General features: G+C 51.1%; 1 long non-coding RNA gene across 1 annotated transcript; it reads right to left on the bottom strand.

Moving 5' to 3' along the window:
- Positions 1 to 3,863: 3,863 nt before the first annotated feature.
- Positions 3,864 to 4,567, bottom strand: LOC135189910 (uncharacterized). The gene is made up of 3 exons (XR_010308363.1): positions 4,473 to 4,567; positions 4,302 to 4,338; positions 3,864 to 4,022 (listed from the first exon to the last, which is right to left on the bottom strand). It is a non-coding gene; the product is annotated as an uncharacterized LOC135189910 (long non-coding RNA).
- Positions 4,568 to 6,534: the final 1,967 nt, after the last annotated feature.

The raw sequence follows: 6,534 nt of genomic DNA, 5'->3' as shown, positions 1-6,534 counted from the left end.
TCCAACCAAAGTGATTCCATGATTGATGTTTCAGGGAGACAAGCAGGCTTCCTGTGGGCATAGCTGTTCCTGGAACAGCCACCTCTGAGACAGTTATGGTGCAGGATGAATTGCTCTCCAGAGGTGCCATTTCCTCTCTGGTGACCATTAGAGGGTCTCTAAGGTCATTAGCCTGGACCAGTCCCCTGAAGAAGCACATCTTCAATCAGGCCAGCCCCAACTCATTTGATAGCCAGGCTGGGTGTCACAGATGCTCATCCTCATGTCACAGTTCTGCTGCCCGACCTTGGGGCACAGCTTCCCCTCCAACAGCTCAAGCACAGGTGCTGTAACACAGGCAGGACATTCAGTGCAGAAGGAGCCAGTAGAAAACCAGCAGGAAAAGAGTTAAGAGAGCCAGGGCTTGTTGCTATCCAGGAACCCAGGCTACCTCACCTCCCAGGATAACCATCAGCCAGCCCTTTCTCAAGCTCTTTTTTGGCAGGCTGGGCTGTCAGAAAACCACCTGTTACTTGGGAGAGATTCAACTGCATAATGAATTAAAAAAGCATATTGTGTGTTACTGTCTATCCCCCAGACAGATGTGTTATTTAAGTGTGGTTATGATCTCTGCTGTTAATTTTAAACAACATATGATCAAAGATCACGTCTGGCTTTGTGTTCTGCTTCTCTTTCGGGCTCTGCCTTGTGTGTCCATGCCAGACAGTTGTGGTTTCTGTCATATGGCAGGAAAGGCTTATTGGTTTGGCTTTTTTTTTTTTTTTTCCCACATGCTGCCTGAATTTGTACTTTATGGCACACTAAACCCACCCATCAGGATGGAGCTCTCCTGGTGTTTGCAATAAAGGGGATGGCAGCTGTGGAGAAGAGGGCACCACACAAAGCGCTTTTTAGGCACAGCTACTCCCTCCACTAAGGGCTTGCAGCCATTTTAAAGCCAGCAGCAGGCTGAGGTGCAGACTGAAATACATAAACCACATCAGTGCTCCTGTGGGAAGGCTGCTGGACATGGCAGTGCTGCCAAGCAATCAGCCCGGGAGCAGCGGGCGGGTGGGGGGCAGACAGCGAGACGCGCTCAGCGGATGGCAGGAGGGGCTGTTGGAGGTGATGCAGTTGGGGTTCTTTTTATTTCCTCCCTGGCCTGAGCCTTCAAGCTTTGCTGCCCAGCCAGAATAGCTAGACATCTGCCCTGAGAACAGAGGTGAGTAAATAAAGAGACCAAAAAAAAGAGAGCAGGAAGAGCAGCTCCTTGTGATCACGCAGCTCTAAGATGAGGCTTGAGCTCAGAGGCAGCTTGAGTCTCCTTCCACACCCACCTGGGCACCAGCACGAGCAACCTGCTGTAGGTGAACCTGCTTTAGCAGGTGGGTTGGACTGGATATCTACAGAGGTCCTTTCCAAGCCCTACCATTCTGGGATTTGGAGGCACTAGGCAAAGCTGCAAAAGGTCTGGCATGCTCAGAATGGAAGAGGAATAAATCTTCACTATGCCTAACTATTGCTTTCCAGATCACCACACCACTCAGGGCAGATGTAAAGCGTGGCCAAAAGCTACTTCCACTGATTCTGTGTGCAGAATGTGTTTCATCTCTGCAGCATTTAAGGTTGTCGAGAAAAAAAAAAATCAATCTCCTTTCAGACTTTCCAGCCCAAGCTATGAGGCACATGCAGAAGTGGGGTGCATCACAAGGGGAACTGAAAGAAAGAGAACTGCTGTCACACTTGAAGACAGGGCTGGGCTCATCCCTTGTCTGCACTGCAGCATCACTGTCATGGCAAGCACAGGGGTGCGAGCAGAGAGCAGCCACCACTGACTGCCCAACTCCAAGATGTGTTGGAGCTGCAATTCTCCTTTCACTAACAGCCTTCTGCCAAGATGCAGGCAGCTGCCAGGCTTTGGCCACCCTCCTGGGAAGGGAATAATCCTCTGACTAAACAACTGAGTTACTCAACCACTTTACAGGATTCAGTCATCTCTTCCACTCAGGTGTACTGGGAAGGGCTGCTCTGACTCAGAGCCAGGGGCCTTCTGCTCCTGCTCTACTCAGCTCTGGAGTCCTCAATGCAATGGACTTCTTGGAGTGAATCCAGAGGAGGATGCAGTAATGATCCTAGGGCTGGAATCCCTCTACTGAGGACAGGCTGAGAGAGTTGGGGTTGTTTATCCTGGAGAAGACTCCAGGGAGAACTGAATGCAGCCTAAAAGAGGGAGATTTAGACTAGATCTGAAGGAGGAACTTTGTTGTTTTTTTTTACAGTGAGGGTGGGGAAAGCCTGGCCCAGGTTGCTCAGAGAGGTGTTAGATGCTTCATCCCTAGAACCATTCCATGACAGGTTGTTTGGGGCTCTAAGCAACCTGCTCTGGTTGCAGATGTCCCTGCTGACTGCAGCAGGGGGTGGACTAGCTGAGCTTTAGAGGTCCCGTCCAACCCAAACTGTTGTGTGATTCCACCCAGCCCAGTGATTTTGACTGCAGTCCCCTTCCCAGCCTTTTCAGCTGCTGAGAATCCATTTTCTGCTTGTTGCAGGGTTTCTGCTCTGCCCGTTCCAGTTTCAGAGGTTTCCTGCTGGACCAATCTGCTCCCCAGCCCCCACAGAGCAGATGCACAAGCTGGGCTGAGCACTGGCTCTCCCCACCAGAGAGAAGCCAGCCCCAGACAGCAGGCATAACTGAAGAGAAGAGGAGGTCTCCCCACCTCTGGAGCCAGGCTGAAATGCCATGTGGAAACTCGGAGGTGGAGCAGCCAGCTTGGGTTAAAAGGATCACACTGCACTGCTTTAAAACCCACCCTGCTCCAGGGCTACTGCTGCTAGAAGACCAAAGCCTCCCTTGCCCACACAGGCTGTGCTGAACAGGAGAGCGTGAAGGCTAAGAGGGGCCTGAGAGAAGCGACTGGAGCTGAGGAGAGGATTTTAAAGAGCACAAACTCATTTCAGATGGCTGAGCGCCGGCGACACCAGGAGAAATTCAATGGCTTATGTTGTACCAGAGGTCAGGATATAATTGTCCCTTCTGGCCCTTAAAACCTGTGAATGCACAGAGGACCCTTGAAATGACCAGATTCCTCAGGAATTCGATTCCTGGGCTGTATTTGTTTTTTGGCTTCCCAGCTGCCAGACACAGCATGCTCCTAGATAAATAGGCAGAGGTGGGAGCTACGGCGGGGAGTAGATCGGTAGTGCTTATCTCTCACAGGGCTTCCTGGTAGAATTTCTGTCTCCCTCAGAGGAGAAAAGGTTAAGGGATACATAAAATAGTTTCACTTAGAAAATAATTAAGAAGCAGAGGGCCGGTTTGGATGCGAAGAGATGCTGCAGAGAGCAAGCCAGGGCTAAGCAACTTAGCGCCCGAGTATTCCCCTGGAAGATATTCTTTGAGCGGCGCTCGCCCATCCCCCACACGAAGTAGCTCTGTTGTCCTTGCAGAGGGCCAAAGAGCTAAAGATAGCTCCACTAATTGCTGCTTCCCTTTGTCCCTTGGCTCTGGAGATTTCCATCTTCTGTGTTATTACTTCATAATTCTAATTGCGCAAGAAGCTTTTGTGCGCCGCAGTATTAATTAGAATAAACCAACGCTGGTGCCAAACGGAACAGGAAAGGGCTGCTAGCGCCTGGGCAGCCTCGCTCTTAGAGCAGGTACTTTGCAGAGGGCTTTTAGTCGAGGCTGCTGCCTGCACATGCTCAGGGCGGGTGGTCCTCCTGCTGCAAATGGGCACCGTCCCATGCCCTGCGCTCAGGCCAAGTGGGTACCCAGCAAGCTGTCTCCTCAGACGTGCACTGAAAGAGAGCAGACAAAAATAAGGAGTAAGCTCCAGCCCTGAAACAAGCCTGGAGAAAAAAAGTTAAAAGTGACTTAGAGCCATTAATGCCTTCTCCATGCCCCTGGATAGCACAAGGCACCATCTCCTCTGTGACTGATATCCACGACTTGGAACCCATCTGACCCTCCGATGCTAGGCACAGACATTCAAGCAGACCAAATTACCAGTGTCATTCATTTGCACCTTTCAGCTTAATGATACCTTACAGGGAAGGAAAATTCAAATTAAAAATTGAAGCCATTAATACATCTTTGAAAATGGTAAAAGGGAACAAGATTAAGACCAATAGGAGGCCACTAATCTTGGCACGCTCCTGACTTGTACCCTTTAAATCATTGTAATACCTTCTTCAAATTCAAACATAAATAGGATTATTTTTTTTATGAGGGCCCTGGTGCTCCTGCTGCATCAAAAGCCATCCCATATTTGATGCCTCCTAAGGCTGAGAAGATTCATTCCCAAAATAGGTGGCCTCCTCACCAGATGTCCAGAACACAGATGGCAAAATAAGGTCCCACTGGAAGAGGGAAAAAAAAAAAACAACTATAGACAATTAAATACAAAAGGAGAAGAACCACAGAATGTCAGAGGTGGAAGGCACCTTGAAAGATCACCCAGTTCAACCCCCCCTATCAGAGCAGGATCACCTACCTACAACAGATCCCACAGGAACACATCCAGGCAGGTCCCGAAGCTCTCCAGAGGGCACGATGATGTCCTTGGTTTGAGACTTAGTTAGGGTTGAATTTAGATCTTAAAAGAGATGAACCTCAGGAAAACTCTTCTCCAGCCCCTACTCCACCACCCCCTGCTTCACCTTCCCCAAGCAGCCTCTGCTCTGCCACCCCCCCCACTTCATCTGCCTCAAGCAGTCCCTGCTCTACCAGCCCTCACTTCACCTTCCCCAGGCAGCCCGTTTCACCTTCCCTAGGCAGCCCCTGTTCCTTTACCAACCCCTGCTCCATCTTCCTCTTCTCCCTGCCTAACCAACTCCTTCTCTAGCACCACCATTGTCTCACTCACCTCACAGCCTGGGGCAAGTCCCTCCCCTAGCTAAGGTACCACATAGAGGAGCTCAGGCAAAGTGAGGACGTCCAACCAGCACCCGTGTTTGACATTACAATGATCAGATCATGTTGGCCCTAACCTGTGTAACCGGGGGGGCCAGCAGGCCCCCCCGGCCTTTGATGGATCCCCTCCACCATTCACCCAGTGCACACCATGGGCACTCACCAGTGACGCCAGGAGGAGGAGGATCCCTCTGCCCAGTTGGGCAAACTTGGGGCTTCTGCCTGCTGGGGCTGATTATAAAGGGGAGTGGGCAGGGAGGGCAAAGTGGTCACACCTGGGGTGGGAGGAGACTCCAACAGGACCCAGGTGCTCTGGGTTTGGGGGCAAAAAGGGGAAATTGTGGAGGGTGTGGTGGGATTTTTTTTCTCCTGTAGCTTTTGGGAGGGTTCAGGGGGCTGGGGGGGGTCAGCAGGGTGCATTTGGCAACTTTCTGGCAGATAAACAGTGTATTGCAGAGTAACCACATCCTCCCCTGGAGGCTGCTGCTCTCTTCCTGGTGACTACTTGCAACTCACACATACGTGACAAGCTGTAGCCAAGGCCAGGCAGGGGGAGGGAACTGTTCCCAACATCTTTTCATCTCTTCCTTCCCCCTCCATTTCGCCTGGCTGCTTCTCTCTGGCATCCCTTGTTCCTTGGAAGAGAGTGGGGCACCCAAACAAACCCTTAAGCAATCCCAAATCTCCTTGGGTTGGGGAGGAGGGGGAAGAAACAGAAGAGAAAAACCAAACCCACCCTGATCTCCAGAGATCAAGCCTTCAGTGAATCATTTTCCACTCCTCTGACGTGTCAAATACTCCAGTGATTCACCAGTCATGGAGCTCTGACTAACCTGCAGCAAGCAGGGCTGACTGCTCCCCAGAAGCTCCCTGGTTTGCATGGCTCTATAAAGGCTCCACTTCCTCCACTCAGCCCTGAGCTTCTCACCTCCCTGCCCCACGCTAACTCCATCGCTCCCCTGCCAGGGCAGACTAACCAGTTTTAGTTGGTTGAGCCTTGGGTAAAAGAACAGTGAGATGAGTTGGGAGGGCTCAGGAATCTCTCCTCATTCCTGTTTGAGTAGGGAAAATGAGAAAAGAAGGGGCAGGAGGGGTTTGGTATTTATTTGTGGCTCTCATTGGGTTCATCTCCCTGCCAGAACAGGACGCAGTTGCTCCAAGAGGGAGCACCAGAAATAGAACTGACATTACATCTAATGAGCTTTTTGGTGGCATATTCATTAAGCTTGTAGAAAGGGTAAAGAAATGCAGGAAGCTTAGTCTTGGAAAGCCTCCAACTGGACCCCTTTGACTCATTAAAGGAGGGAGTAAAATGAAGCATGCCCCAGGGCAATCATAAAAGGATAAGCAGGAAAGCAGGAAAGGGTCAATTCATTAAGAACTGGGGGACACTGCTGCTCCTGGCTGGACACTGTGGGGTTGGCTGGGGTGTGCTGGAGACCACTTGGCAGTGGTTCCCCCTCACACCGAGCATGCTGGTGGAGCCAGTGGTGCTTTGGTGCAGATGAGCCCCAAAAGGCAGGAGGTACCTCCCTGGCTGCAGCAAAGGATCCTTGGAAAACCATCACTTCATCTCGGGAGATGCTGCCGTGGGTTTACCACTGTACCCAGTGCCCCTATCTCCATCACCAGCTCGAAGTGGC

Source organism: Pogoniulus pusillus, chromosome 34, assembly GCF_015220805.1.
Source record: "Pogoniulus pusillus isolate bPogPus1 chromosome 34, bPogPus1.pri, whole genome shotgun sequence".
Taxonomy (NCBI): domain Eukaryota; kingdom Metazoa; phylum Chordata; class Aves; order Piciformes; family Lybiidae; genus Pogoniulus; species Pogoniulus pusillus.
Note: the sequence above shows the minus strand (reverse complement) of the source record. Positions and strands in the feature narration are given on the sequence as shown.